Source organism: Paramormyrops kingsleyae, chromosome 3 (genome assembly GCF_048594095.1).
Source record: "Paramormyrops kingsleyae isolate MSU_618 chromosome 3, PKINGS_0.4, whole genome shotgun sequence".
Classification (NCBI taxonomy): domain Eukaryota; kingdom Metazoa; phylum Chordata; class Actinopteri; order Osteoglossiformes; family Mormyridae; genus Paramormyrops; species Paramormyrops kingsleyae.
The window spans coordinates 40,738,741-40,752,624 of record NC_132799.1 but is presented as its reverse complement, the minus strand read 5'-3'; the positions used below and the strand labels follow the sequence as shown (position 1 = coordinate 40,752,624).

Sequence of the window (13,884 nt, the reverse complement as noted above, 5' to 3'; positions counted from 1 at the left end):
AAACCAGATGGGGGCGCTGTAGCGCCCCCCAACATGTTTTGGTCTATCTCCTGTCCTGTTAGTCCTACAATCGAAATTCTTTTTTCTGCTGATACAGACAGCCATGCCCTACTAACTTGCCATTTGGATTATGAAGCTCCGCCTACATAGATTTTTAGCTAATTTGCATAATTTGCAAATCCTACTTTTTCCTTAAAGTCCTAGCTTGTCCTACCAAATCAGACAAATGAGGTGTCAAACAAATCAGAACTCTAAGCTGATCAAGAAATATAAAAAAAATGTGGACATTTGTGTATCCTACTGCCATTAGCCACGCCCAAACAATGTCCAAATTTGGCCCATTTTGGTCTGACTGCCATAACTTGGTCGTGCCTTGGCCTACCTTGACCAAATTTGAAATCCTACCTCCCTACACCATTCTGGGGACACTGTCCCAGGCGGGCCGCATTTCCTCAATAGGGGGGTGCTACAAATATCTAATTCCCATGTCTCCCAAACTGCTTGGCCAATCCAAGTGAAATTTGGCATATATGTACTAGGACCCAGCCTGAGGTCAGACACGTACAATGGCAGTCATAAGTCCTAAAACAGTGGCCGGCATCAGCCAATCAAAATCAAGCATTTGACAGGCTTAACAATAACCAATCCAAACCAAATTTGGCTGGTACATTTGTCCTCTGACCCTCAGCCCACCCTGTAAAGGACACCTCACTCAGCCAGATGGGGGTGCTACGGCGCCCCCATTTGCATTTCTGGAAAATTTCTCCAGAACTGTCAAGCCTACAGTTTAAATTTATTGCACTTCCAATTCAGCACATCCAGTCAAATCAAACAACATATAGAACTTGATTCTCCATCTTTGCGTTTTTGCATGATTTATATTTGTCTGAAAACAGGTTTTTTATTAACCTCTTAGGATTTTCGCCCAACCTACATAAATCTGGTGTCATTTAAATCAGGAGACAGTCCTTTTAAAGATTTATAAAAAAAAAAACTGATAATAAAAAAAACTGATTTATAAAAAAAAAAGCCACACCCTGACTGTACTGGTGCCACGCCCATTTCAATCAGACAGCTATATCTCAGGCATGCTTCAGCCAATCATTACCAAATTTCTCGTACTAATGTAGGGCTCTACCACCGAGAGACCCTACAAATTTCGTATCGATCAGTCAAACGGGAGCGCTACGGTCACTGTTTATATATGTTTAAGACCCACCTAGGCTAATTCAGTTAAAATGAGTTACCAGATCAGGTAGGAAGGTGTCTACCAATCTTACCCAAAGCAGTGGGTGGCTCAGTGGGCTAAACCTGTGTGCTTGTAATTTGACAGTCGCCGGTTCAAACCCAGCTGTGGTGGGTACCCGAGCTAGGCAGCCCAATGTGCACAGTGTACACTCCGTAAAGTTGAGGGAGATGTAAAGGAGTTTTCCCCATGAGGATCAATGAAACTTCTATTATTATTAAACCAGACATTCAGACAGGCTCAGGCACTCTACCGGAGGGTTCAACATTCTGTCCAATGTCTACTGACCTGTTACGCCTATACTGAAAGCATCTCCAGTGGTGGCTTGATGGTTAGGGAAGCCCACTTGTAATTGAAAGATTGCAGGTTCGAATCCCCGACCAGCAAGGCACAACTGAGGTACCCTGAGCAAGGTATCGCCCTCAAGCACTGCTCCCCGGGCGCTGAATTAGCTGCCCCCTGCTATGTCACGAAAGTCACATATGGGTCAAATGCAGAGAACACAATTCGTTGTTGTGCACTGTGTGCTGTGGTGTGTTGACAATGACCACTGATCACTAAATCCAAATCCTAATTTCTACCTATTGCTCAGACCATCTCACCCAAACCAATCCTGTTCTGTCCTGCATCAACTATTCCGTTAGACTTACACTCAATCTCCATCCTGTAATGGGACTATACACTCACCTAAAGGATTATTAGGAACACCATACTAATACGGTGTTTGACCCCCTTTCGCCTTCAGAACTGCCTTAATTCTACGTGGCATTGATTCAACAAAGTGCTGAAAGCATTCTTTAGAAATGTTGGCCCATATTGATAGGATAGCATCTTGCAGTTGATGGAGATTTGTGGGATGCACATACAGGGCACGAAGCTCCCGTTCCACCACATCCCAAAGATGCTCTATTGGGTTGAGATCTGGTGACTGTGGGGGCCATTTTAGTACAGTGAACTCATTGTCATGTTCAAGAAACCAATTTGAAATGATTCGAGCTTTGTGACATGGTGCATTATCCTGCTGGAAGTAGCCATCAGAGGATGGGTACATGGTGGTCATAAAGGGATGGACATGGTCAGAAACAATGCTCAGGTAGGCCGTGGCATTTAAACGATGCCAAATTGGCACTAAGGGGCCTAAAGTGTGCCAAGAAAACATCCCCCACACCATTACACCACCACCACCAGCCTGCACAGTGGTAACAAGGCATGATGGATCCATGTTCTCATTCTGTTTATGCCAAATTCTGACTCTACCATTTGAATGTCTCAACAGAAATCGAGACTCATCAGACCAGGCAACATTTTTCCAGTCTTCAACTGTCCAATTTCGGTGAGCTCGTGCAAATTGTAGCCTCTTTTTCCTATTTGTAGTGGAGATGAGTGGTACCCGGTGGGGTCTTCTGCTGTTGTAGCCCATCCGCCTCAAGGTTGTGCGTGTTGTGGCTTCACAAATGCTTTGCTGCATACCTCGGTTGTAACGAGTGGTTATTTCAGTCAAAGTTGCTCTTCTATCAGCTTGAATCAGTCGGCCCATTCTCCTCTGACCTCTAGCATCAACAAGGCATTTTCGCCCACAGGACTGCCGCATACTGGATGTTTTTCCCTTTGCACACCGTTCTTTGTAAACCCTAGAAATGGAAATTTCCACCTATGGCCACGAGTTCTTGTATTTGAACTAATGCTGAAGTAACTATTCGGTTGAACAGCATCCAAACCTGTTAGAATCTTATAGACCTGGATCATGTCCCCCCTCAGTCTCCTTTGCTTGAGGCTGAACAGATTTAGCTCAAATAACCTTTCCTCGTATGACATTCCTCTAAGACCAGGAATCATTCTTGTGGCCCTACGCTGCACCTTTTCTAAGGCCACTATGTCCTTTTTAAGATATGGTGACCAAACCTGTACACAATATTCTAGGTGAGGTCTCACCAAGGAATTGTATAATCTTAGCATTACCTCCCTTGACTTAAACTCCACACACCTGGAGATATACCCCAACATCCTATTGGCCTTTTTTATTGCTTCCCCGCACTGGCGAGAATGAGACATGGAAGCATCAACATACACACCAAGGTCTTTCTCATAATCAGCTACCTTTATTTCAGTAGGTCCCATAAAATACCTGTACTTTATATTTCTGCTCCCTACATGGAGTACCTTACATTTGTCTATGTTAAATTTCATCTGCCAGGTGTCAGCCCAGTCACTAATTAAATTAAGATCCCGCTGTAGCTGCTGAGCCGCTAGTTCAGTATCTGCTACACCACCCACCTTGGTGTCATCTGCAAATTTCACCAGTTTACTGTATATATTGGTGTCTATATCATTTATGTAAATTAGGAACAAAAGTGGTCCTAAAATTGAACCCTGCGGTACCCCACTATGAACGCAGGCCCACTGTGACATTGAGCCTCTTATAACTACTCGCTGCTTCCTATCCGTTAACCAGTTATCAATCCAGGTCGCTACAGTTCCTAAAATACCTGTCGCTTTGAGTTTAAGTGAGAGCCTCTTGTGCGGAACAACATCAAAAGCCTTTTGGAAATCTAAGTAGATGACATCATAGGCCTTCTTATCATCAACTTCCTGAGTAGCTTCCTCAAAAAACTCCAACAGATTTGTTAAACAGGATCTACCTCTCCTAAATCCATGCTGGCTATCCCTCAAAATGTTATTTGAGTCCAGGTAATCTACCATTTTCTCTTTGATTATAGCCTCCATAACTTTACCAGTTATACAAGTTACACTGATTGGCCAATAGTTTGACAAATTACTTCTATCCCCTTTTTTGAAAATGGGCGTTATGTTGGCATGCTTCCAATCAGAAGGTACCACACCTTCAGATAAGGATTTTTGAAACAGTAATGTTAAGGGTCGGCAAATAATATCCCTCATCTCTTTTAACACTATAGGTAAGATGCCATCAGGGCCCTGTGATTTATTTATTTTGAGCTTAGCTAGGCTTTGCAAAACATCAGCTTCAGTTATATATATATTAGTTATAGACGATGTTGGATTAGTAATAAGAACTGGTAAGTTACTAGTGTCCTCAACAGTGAATACCCGTGCAAAACTATCATTGAACTCATTTACTATGTCAATGTCGTTTTCAATTATAAGACCCTTACTATCCTGCAGATTAGTAATTTCAGCTTTTAGAGCTCTTTTAGAGTTAAAATACTGGAAGAAACTTTTAACGTCATCCTTAGCCTCCAATGCGATCTTCCTTTCGACATTCCTTTTAGCTCGTCTAATGTCATTTTTTAATTCAGCCTGTAGATTTAGATACTCTTGCTTTATTATGTCATCATCAGTTATTTTCCAACTCTGGAACAAAGCCCTTTTCCTCCTTACTTTATACTTTATTTCCCTATTAAACCACCTAGGTTGCAATTTCCTAGATTTATTCTTGCTGGAAACAGGTATGAAGTCCTCTTGCACTTGCAATAATGTGCTTTTAAAAAATTCCCATGCCTCTTCAACAGTTTTGTTATTTAACTCCATCCAGTTCACAGTTTCTAGTTTTAATCTCATACAATTGAAGTTAGCCTTCCTAACATTATATATTTTTGATTTGGACTTTGCTCTTCGGGCACTAAACTTAACCTCAAATTTAACCATGTTATGATCGCTACTGTCAAGTGGTTCTAAAACGTCTAATTTACCAATCCTGTCCTGGTTATTAGACAAAACAAGATCAAGAATGGCATCTCCCCTGGTAGGGGTGTTAACAAACTGAGTAAAAAAACAATCCTGTACTACTTCCACCATCTCAAGTTCATTTTCAGAAGAGCCAGCAACAATGTCCCACTGCATCCCCGGTAGATTAAAATCACCCATAACTACCACATCATTTTTATTGCTCATAATCCTAATATCACTGTATAACAATCTGCTTTCCTCAGCAGCTACATTGGGTGCTCTGTAACAAACACCGACAATTAGGCTATTTGAGTTTGTAGCATCTAATTTTACCCATATACTGTAGCTTCCGTACTTTTACTTATATCAGTAAGCTCCCTTGCCTGCAAGTTTTCCTTTACATATACTGCAACACCACTTCCCTTCTTACCTATACGGTCTTTACGGAACAATGTGTAACCATCCATATTATATTCTTGTCCATCCTTATCACTCAACCACGTTTCAGTTATTGCTATAATATCATAAGAGTCTGATGAGATAAGAGCTTCTAAATCATGAATTTTATTCCTAATACTCCTGCCGTTTAAATACAGACAACAAAGGGTATGCCTATTACAGTGCCTACTTATAATATGATTTTTTGGGGCTTTCCGTTTCCCCCCAGTTACATACTTAACTAACCTCCCTGCCCCCCCAGTCCCTAGTTTAAACATTCCTCAACTACTCTACAAATACGCCTTCCCAGTACACTGGTTCCCCTCCGGTTCAGATGCAACCCATCCGGCTTGAACAGGTCCCACCTGTTCCAGAAGGTCCTCCAGTGCCCCATAAACCTAAACCCCTCTTTCCTACACCATCCTTTTAGCCACGCATTTAATCTCCTTATCTCAGCTAACTTAGCCTGACTTGCGCGTTAGAGTTTAGATTCTCTGCCCGAGGCCGAGCCCAGACTTGACCCGACCCGACCCGTGGGCCGGGTCGGGCCGATATTTCCTGCCACTATCTTCGGGCCGGGCCGGGCTGGGCGGGGCCATGATCAAGCATTTGTGTGTGTTTTTTTTTTTTTTAATCATTACTTAATTAGCCTAATTGGGTGGAGAGCTATGCCATAATTATAAATGTAGCTCCCTCCCGTAAGACACGAGCACAAGAGTCCTTTGCATTTAACTGAGCCGACGGTTTATTCGAAAGACAGTGGCTTCGTTATTATCACCATCATGGCAGACGTGAGAACTAAATACAGATACGGAAACACAAAATCAAGCACATTTACTTACAATATTAGCTAACAAACATTGAAATTCAAATGAAATATAAACATAAATAACAATAAAGACAGCTTAGAGAATTCATATACAGTTAACACGAACCTCAGTTAGCATTTACATGGCTAAATACAACAAACTTAACTAAAACTTAATTAACACATACCTCGTTGGCTGCTTACGGAAGGATTTAACCTTTTTCTTAACCCTTTACTTAAAGTTATCATATTTATTAAATATGCCATCCAAAGTTAATTACTTGTTCATTTTCTGTGTTTATCATTGTTCACGTTTTTTTTTCATTCGGATCTATTTGCGATCCATTCTGAATAAACAAACAATGCAGTTTACATGCTTCGTCCTTGTTGCATTTTTCATTAAGATAAATCTAAACTAATTTCTGTAGTTCAAACAACTTAGAATTGTAGTTGAGAACGTCTGTTACAACGGCTCACGTATTAAAAAATAGTCGGGTTTAAATCGGGCTCGGGCTCATAATTACAGTTAATGTGTCGGACCGGGTCGGGCTCGGACACAAGGTGCACGGGCTCGGGTAGGATCGGGTTTAATTTTTTGGGCCCGATCTAAGCTCTATTGCGCGTGGCACAGGGAGTATTTCAGAGAATACCACCATGGACGTTCTGCTTCTAAGCTTATTGGCGACTTCTATAAATTTATCCTGCAGAACAGCCCTTCTACCCTTGCCTATGTCGTTGGTGCCAACATGCACCACGACAACTGGATCCACCCCAGCTGGGGCCAAAAGCCTGTCCACTCGATCTGGAAGGTCTCCTACCTGGGCACCAGGCAGGCAAGACACCGTACGGGACCCTCTATCACGCGTGCACACATAACTGTCTACTCCCCTAATAATTGAATGCCCCACTACCACAACCTCCCTCTTTCTGGGGTGCCCAAGGGCCCACCTGCTTCCCCAGTCCCTTCCGGCTCTAAAGCTGGAAGCACCTGAAACCTGTTAGACACAGACACCTCAGGTGATGCCGCCTCTGTAACGTGTACGCCTTTTCCTGCGTCTACGACCTACGGTCACCCAGCTCTCTCGACCTCTCTGCTCTTCATTCTCCCTCCCCCCCGCTAGTGGCGTACACGCCATCTCCCTAAACGGCGTATCAACTAGCTCATCTAACTCACTGTTGCATTGGATGAGAGCCAGTTGCTCCTCAAGGTCGCGAACCTTGACCATGAGTGAGTCCACTAGCTTACATCGCTCGCAGATGAAGTCCGACTGGACACTAACGTCCAGAAGGGCAAACATCTTGCAAACGCAACACTGAGCCGGCCCCATAATTAACTAACTCACTATGACCCCGTACTCCCAGCCCAGTAAATTTATATAGTGTATTTAACTATAAAGATTAATTTGCGTAACAATAAATGCAGTAACGTGCGGAGTACACTAAAATAAGTTATTACTTATTTACTAATAATAATAATAATAAGTTATTAGTTATTTACTAATGCATTGAAGCAACTGCCATGTGATTGGTTGATTAGATAATTGCATTAATGAGAAATTGAACAGGTGTTCCTAATAATCCTTTAGGTGAGTGTATATGCTGAGCTTTTCCTTCACTTCAAACTCTTCCAAAAGTATTTCTGTCGTTTTTGGGTCAGGTGACCAGGTCATGTGATATGACACCATCATTCTCCTTTGTAGGTGGCTTGGCGTGTCCAATCCGTGGGGTGATTGTCTGACTTCCCTGCCAAGGAGTGATTACAGCTATTAAGAATACTTCAGACCACCTCAGCTTCTGGCAAATGAACTTTTCATTTCAAACACAATGCTTGATAGTCATAGGCAAAATCCCCCACAGAATGCTTCTAAAAAGGCATTGGTGATAAAGGATCAGATGCTGGGTCGCAGATCTTCACTTTCACTTTCCATGAGGTGGCATGCAGTTACTGTCTATAGTTCCATTTACAAATAATCATGCTCACTTGCAACAAATACTATTACTGAACTTGAATGAGGAAGGAAGGTAATTTAAGTGACTTCGAATGTTGCATGGTTGTTGGTGCCAGACAGGCTGGTATGAGTATTTCAGAAACTGTTGATCTGCTCTGGGATGGGTAAAAAGAAAAAAGAAAAAACATCCAATGAGTAGGGGTTCTCTGGGTGAAAATTCATTGACTCCATGATGACAGAGGTCAGAGAAAAATAACCAGACCACACTGGGTGCCACTCCTGTCAGCTAAGAACAGGAAACTCAGGCTACAGTGGGCACAGGTACAGGTTTATTCATAAACATGCAAGTAATTCAAACAAGTATGGTACGAGAAAAACTCACCCGCGCTGACATTGGCATCCCCCTCACCCGATAAAGGTGTGTCCCCAATCAGTGCAGCAACTCGTTGCTCAAAGGGTGTGAGATCAGGAATTCCGCTACCTCCGCCTGCCACTGCCTAGCTCTGAGCCATGCATCCCGTATAGAAGAACGTCCGACTTCTGTCTGACTGGATATGACGTCATGCAGACACGTGCCACGCAGTGGAGCTGTTTGTGCCATGAACAGTCAGTTTTAGTAAACATCCCAATACAGTTAAACACAAATTGCAAGATACCGGTGTTCTGTGACATAGTAAGGAATAATTTAATTGACAAATTAAAAATCGACAGATTAATAAATACAGTGGTACCTCGGTTCTCGAACTCACTAGAACTTGAATTTCTTGAAAGTCGAACAAACCAGTTTGACCTAAAACTATATCTGAATATCAGAAGTCGAACCGTGAATGCTGACCTAATATAAATTGTACGCGCCAGGAAATTAGTCATACTACAATGCAATTCTTATTTGAATGCCTTCTTCACAGACTGGACGATTAACCAAATAAAGCAGCGCAACGTTACAGTAACTAACAATAAATAAACCAATAACTTACGTGTACTATTAGAGCATTTATGTCATTTATTTAAACTTTATTTTAGCAGGTAAATTAACTGAAAAGCAGTTCTCACCACATTATGTGATATTCGGGAGAAATAGCAGATTACGCATCGGAATTGCCTGGGATACAAACGTCATGCGTGTAACTACACTCTTCAGCCAATAAGGGCAAAGGTGTATCGTCACAAATGCGGTTTTCGTCCTAGCCGTGGAACACTGGACCAGCTTTATACCCTTGCAAGGGTACTGGAGGGGGTCTGGGAGTTTGCGTTGTGGGCGATTCGGTCCCTGTATGAACGGAACAGAAGCTTGGTCCGCATTGCCGGTAATAAGTTGGACGTGTTCCCAGTGCAGGTTTGGCTCCACCAGTGCTGCCCTTTGTCATCGGTCCTGTTTATAATATTTATGGACAAGATTTCTAGGCGCAGCCAGGGTGTTGAGGGTGTCCAGTTTGGTGGCCTCAGAGGTCACAAAAGACCCCAGGACAACATCTAAAGAACTGCAGGCCTCACTTGCCTCAATTAAGGTCAGTGTTCACGACTCCATGATAAGAAAGAGACTGGGCAAAAACGGCCTGCATGGCAGATTTCCAAGACGCAAACCACTGTTAAGCAAAAAGAACATTAAGGCTCGTCTCAATTTTGCTAAAAAACATCTCAATGATTGCCAAGACTTTTGGGGAAATACCTTGTGGACCGATGAGACAAAAGTTGAACTTTTTGGAAGGCGCGTGTCCCGTTCCATCTGGCGTAAAAGTAACACAGCATTTCAGAAAATGAACATCATACCAACAGTAAAATATGGTGGTGGTAGTGTGATGGTCTGGGGTTGTTTTGCTGAGAAGACTCGTTGCAAGTTATCGCAAACGCTTGATTGCAGTTATTTCTGCTAAGGGTGGCCCAACCAGTTATTAGGTTACTTTTTCACACAGGGCCATGTAGGTTTGGATATTTTTTCTCCCTGAATAATAAAAACCTTCATTTAAGAACTGCATTTTGTGTTTACTTGTGTTATCTTTGACTAATAGGTAACAGTTTTTGATGATCAGAAACATTTTGTGTGACACACATGCAAAAGAATAAGAAATCAGGAAGGGGGCAAATAGTTTTTCACACCACTGTATGTGGGTCACATCCAGTAATATGCGGTGTCTGTATGCCGTGTACTGAATATGGTTGCACCAAGATGGCGACACAAAGCAATTGCAGAAGACTGTTGCAGCCCTTCTAGTGTGCCCCTACTAGTGTGGTACCTCAGCAAAAGCCAGATTTGCCTGGGCTAGGGGCCTCATGTATAAATGGTGCATACGCACGAAAATGTTGCGTACGTCCGTTTCCACACTCATGTCGAGATGTATAAAAACTAAACTTGCCGTACCGCTACGCACATTCTCACGGCAGCTCCAGACTCAATGTATGCACATTTCTGCTCGGTTTTGTAATCGGACGGCACCCAGTGGCAAGTCATTGCTACTGTGGTTTCCCTTTTTAAACTTACAATCATGACGCTGACTTTATCCAATACACCAACATTAATTATATGTTGTTTACAAATGTACGGCACCTGATTTTTAATCAATTTGTAACAACAAAACGTTGTTGACCAATACTATTGCAACAATAGTTGTTGTTGACCAAACTATTACAACTACCATGGAAACTCTTGCGTTATTGGAAGACATAGCTTATGGAAGAATTAGAAGAGAGCGTGTATTCAGGGATCATAGTGATTTCTTGGCCAATGATGATGACTGGCTTCTAAGTCGATTCAGATTTCCAAGAGCAATCCTTTTGGAGTGTGCTGAACTGGGGCCAGCATTACAAAGGCAGATGATGAGGAATTGCACTATACCTGTTCCTTTACAAGTTCTGTCCACTCTCGGGTTGTTAGCCACAGGTGCTTTTCAGCGAGAACTTGCGGACCGATCGGGTATTTCTCAGTCAACACTGAGTCGCACCATGCCAGCTGTATGGGATGGCATAATCCGCTTGTCACCCAGATATATATGGTAGAGTGCACTATAGTGCAGCTTAAAGGCTGTTGGATCTGCCTGGACAAGACCGGTGGGGTACTGCTATACAGTCCGCAAAAAGTGTGTTGCATTGTACACGCATGTAGCGTGTTGCATAATCTGGCACAAAATCATGGCTTGCCAGTATCTGAAGAGCTTAGGCAAGATGTACCTGACTCTGAGCCACCAAATTTTCCGCAAAATGGAACAGCGTTACAACAAATATCACGCAGCGTATCATTTAGTGATTTTAATTCATTGGCAACATCTCTTGCAGCATTCACGATTTCATTTTGTGACCGCAGCACAGCTTCCGTCAGCACACCGCCGGATGGTCACCCCCCGCTTTCTGAGGCACGGGAATGTGTGCAGCCAGTGCCCATAGATGTGCTCGGCGCAGCAAGACCATCACCACCTGTGTCATCCTCGGCACTGGGGACACCTCTTGTACTATTGTCTGTAAGAATAAACAAACAGAATAAACAAAAGTAACACCGCATCTACACCCTACTTGTTATTCATAAACATGCAAGTAATTCAAACAAGTATGGTACGAGAAACTCACCCGTGCTGACATCGGCGTCCCCCTCCCCCGATAAAAGTGTGTCCCCAATCATTACAGTAACTCGTTGCTCAAAGGGTGTGAGATCAGGAATTCCGCTACTTCCACCTGTGGTGTTAAGATTCTTACGGTGAGCGGCCACTCGTTTTTTCACCTCGACTTTAATGTCCAACCACTTCTTTTTAATTTCGGCTACCATGCGAATTTCGGAATCAACACTTTTAACTGATTCTGCTGCGCTGTGCCACTACGTCAACTTTTGTTTATTGCTGATGCCACTACTTAAACCACCAAATAATACCATTTTTTTTTTTTCTGTTAACATGACACTTTGCACTCCCTGAAATACTTCTTTTTCCCACGTGGTTGATCCATTGTTGTTTAAGAAAAACATAGAACAAAACGGGTATTTATACAGATTTACATATGCAAATATACATAAAGTGTATGTATAAATGTATCCGCTGGCATACCCGGACGATATTCTCCATGAAAGCCAAAGTTACACCACACGTTATCAAGTTACTTGCAAAGTTACCCCGATAAGCCAGTAACCCCGCTTCGTAGTACAGGCCACAGGTGTGAGGACTCCACAGCCAATCATACGGTGGCCCTGAAGGTCAAAACACAGCAACATTTCAGAAAATACAACAACACAACGTTGAAAGTAATACAAAGTTCTGTTTTGATTTGTATTTTTTTGCATCTATGATTTTTGGGGAAATATTAAGAAAACCCTATGTCCAACCACATTTTTCAAAGATAAGAACACTCCTAAACTTATTAAGAAATCTAATCATGTACATACAACCCAGAAGAGTGTAAAACAATTAAAGTCAGACAGAAAGAGCCATTCAGTAAAGAGATATTGAGTGTAATCACTTTTTGGCAATGGGTGAACTGCACTGTACTGGTTATACTGGTCCTATAGAGGCGTTTAAAGTGGTAAAAAGGACTGGATAGTTGATAATGCTGCACAGAGTAGGAAAAATCCACTGACTGTTTAATATGACTCCAAGATGAAGAATTGTCTTTATTTAATAAGTAATCCACATCGGTTGTGTAGTGAAACTCATTTAGACGTAGGAACATGTATAAACATATGTCAACATTAATGTGTCGCATTTGAACTTCCATGGCTTCATGACATAAGGTTACAGTTTTACAACGCAGTTACGACCGCTTTAAAGCGTTTTACATGACAATGGCTTCCTTTAACTCTTATTGTAATTATTTATTTAAAAATTCACCAAACCCTTAAATCTGACAAAGACATACCTTCGCTGTTATCTCGGGGATACATGTACTGTATACTTTTTGCACTTTAAGACGATTGTATATCGAAATTACCCGCCTTAGTCGCACAGAAACTGCGATGCATCCTGAACAGGCTGTGCGCGCTCCCGCGGATCGTAATCAGTTTCTGGCAGACAGTCACTTTTTGGCACAACACATGGAGTGCCAATTATATATTTTCTTGTTAGTCCGCGTGTCATGTTAACGACGGGGGGGGGGGCTACCATCGAGTAATGCAACAGCCAAGCAACAGCCAATGACATTTCAACATCATAGAAGACGTCTGAAAAATTTTAATGTGTTTAATAATTAGGGTTGTGATCTAGAGACCTGCGCGGGACGAATTTTTCAGTCCCGCTCCTGCCCGCTCCCGCAAGATTCTGTCCCGCTCCCGCAAAAAAATATATATTATTTTCTCCAGCTCCCGCCCGCAGTATTCAGTTTTGTCCCGCTTCCGCCCGCAAAATCCCGCAGGTAAACATATAAGTAGTTTTATTTTTACCACTTCTTCCCGCTACTCTGTTATTTGTTTCACTTGCTTCCCTTTTGAGTGTATATAAAAAAGAAACGGAAAATAAACAAATATGTTTCGTTTTATTTGAGTTTAATTAAAGGGAATGATGAACATGGGCACGAACGAGGAGCTTTTCAGAACATAGAAATACACTCAGAACAGTTAGAAATAGGCTAATAATATTGCAATGAAACAAAATAATAATAAACGTTGATTTCTCAAGTGGTCAAACAGAAAAGCATTTGGCCTAATACTGCTTCAGAGCGTTAGCCTTTAATTTAGTCGTTCTTGTTGCTTTTGTGCAGTAGATAAATAATAGAGTACTTGTTTTTAATTAATTAATTTTAAGATAATTCCATTTTGCGGGAGTCCCGCGATTAATTCTATTCTCCCGCAACCCGCACATACATGAGGACCTTACCGCCCGCACCCG

General features: G+C 42.2%; 1 long non-coding RNA gene across 1 annotated transcript; it reads right to left on the bottom strand.

The window, feature by feature from the left end:
- Nucleotides 1–11,314: 11,314 nt before the first annotated feature.
- LOC140588389 (uncharacterized) lies at nt 11,315–13,155 on the bottom strand. The gene is made up of 4 exons (XR_011989737.1): nt 12,920–13,155; nt 12,180–12,254; nt 11,645–11,749; nt 11,315–11,536 (listed from the first exon to the last, which is right to left on the bottom strand). It is a non-coding gene; the product is annotated as an uncharacterized lncRNA (long non-coding RNA).
- Between the last annotated feature and the right edge of the window lie 729 nt (nt 13,156–13,884).